The sequence below is a fragment of the Myodes glareolus genome, chromosome 17 (genome assembly GCF_982192425.1).
Source record: "Myodes glareolus chromosome 17, mMyoGla1.1, whole genome shotgun sequence".
In the NCBI taxonomy this organism is placed as follows: Eukaryota; Metazoa; Chordata; class Mammalia; order Rodentia; family Cricetidae; genus Myodes; species Myodes glareolus.
The window spans coordinates 67667659-67669733 of record NC_142042.1 but is presented as its reverse complement, the minus strand read 5'-3'; the positions used below and the strand labels follow the sequence as shown (position 1 = coordinate 67669733).

The window sequence follows — 2075 nt, the reverse complement described above, 5'->3', positions numbered from 1 at the left end:
TGACTTTTGGACGGAATCATAAGGACTTTGCTCCATATTACTCAAATTTTCTGATTTGTAATCTGCTTTTCCTAATTTATTTGCATCAGCATAGAATGTAGGGACTCCAGTTATTGGTGTGTCCCATACAATGTGAGAAAGGATTCAGCTAGTTCTCTTTATAAGCTGGATTCTCTCACTTTTGGGGTAGTTGTTAAACTCTCCCCCCAAAAAATTACTACTAGCTCTTTGCCAGGGTCCATAATTTTTTAAATTCATCAGTAGGTACTATAATCTCTGCTGGGACTATTCCTGCTAGTTGACAAAGTCTCAATTTACCGTTTATAATTAATTCAGAAACTTTTTCCACATAAATTTTTAATTTTTTACTCAGCTTATGTGGTAAAAAAGATCCATTCTAGAAAATTCCGGAAGGTTCTTGAGTTCAATTAGGACAGTGGCTGTGGAATTCCTGGTCTCCAGTCTGAGGTGCCCGCTGGCTGAGCAGAGGCATCGTGGGCGCTGCCATGTTTGGCTGCCTGGTGTCTGGGAGGCTGGCAAAGGAAGCCAGCACCCATTTGGAGTCATGAATATTATGCGGACCCCATCTGTGGCTCAGACTGGCATTTCAGTGGAGGTTGGACAGTCTGGCTCAGCAGACTTCTGTAGGCAGTGCTGCTGTGTCCTCGGCTGATCCTTCACGCAGTTCGCACAGAATATGTTGGACAACGTCTACAATCGTGCTTCACCATTTGCTCTCTCTCAGGCCCAGATAACACTAAATCCGTCTGAAATGTTCATCCCAGCAACTGTGGTTCTGAAGTGGAATGAAAACTTTCGGAGACGACTGGCACAGAACCCTCTCTTTTGGAAAATATAATTTGAATAAAATAATTTCTCGTGTCATTTAAAAGCATGAAGTCAAAGGGGTCATGAAATCTGCCTTTCAAAACTGCTCAGTGACTATGAAACTTACCCCAAACTCCTATAAACATTAGAAACACCAAGCGAGGAAAATGTTCGATATTGATTACCTTTCCCTTTGAAGTGTGAAATACTCCTTAGAGCAAACGTTTTGTATTGACTGTTATTCATTTCTTAAAATAAAACCTACTCTGGGGCTGGAGAGATGGCTCAGTGGTTAAGAGCATTGCCTGCTCTTCCAAAGGTCCTGAGTTCAATTCCCAGCAACCACATAGTGGCTCACAACCACCTGTAATGGGGTCTGGTGCCCTCTTCTGGCCTGCAGGCATACACACAGACAGAATATTATATCCATAATAAATAAATAAATATCTTTAAAAAAATAAATAAAACCTACTCATGGTAGTAGTATTGAAAAAAAGATCCATTCTAAGATAATATCTTCCCTCTGCATTAAATTTCTTGTAGGGAACTATGGATGGTAATATGGCCAGAATACAGTTCAGATTCAGAGCCACACGATCCACATGTGCCTCCTGTAATTTTTCTTCAGAAAAAATTACAATTTTTTGTAATTTTGTAATTACAAAAAAAAAGTCAATTATTTCTCAGTTTCAGCTGGTAATTCCCTGTGACTGTTTAAGTCTTTTTCACCATCTAAGGTTTTGTTTAAATGAATTATTTGATCAGGTTTTATCCTAGAAGTGGGCCATAGACTGGAAATGTCTCTTAGCAATCTTTGGAAGTCATTAAGAGTCTGCAACTGGTCTCTCCTTATTTGTGCTTTTTGTGTTCCAATTTTCTGTAAACCTATTTTAAAACCTAGGAAATTGACAGAATCTCCTCTTTGTAATTTTTCATGAGCAATTTGTAATTCCCAACAAGGTAAAAACTTTCTTTACTTCTTCAAACATTCTTTCTAGAGTATCTAAATTTGAATCAGATAGCAAAATGTCATTTATATAATGGTAAACTTATAGATTCAGGAAATTCTTATGTATTATTACCAATGACTGACTTACAAAATATTGACACAAGGTGGTGCTATTGAGCACTCCCTTTGGGAGGATGCTCCATTGATATCTTTCAGTAGGCTGAGACTTATTTTAAGTAGGCACTATGAAGGCAATTTTTTTTCTGTCTTTTTCTTGCAAAGATAAGAGAAGAAACAA

The 2075-nt window shown here is 38.0% G+C and overlaps 1 pseudogene; it reads left to right on the top strand.

The window, feature by feature from the left end:
• The first annotated feature begins 565 nt into the window (after window positions 1–565).
• LOC125413250 (protein Hikeshi pseudogene) lies at window positions 566–859 on the top strand (annotated as a pseudogene).
• Window positions 860–2075: the final 1216 nt, after the last annotated feature.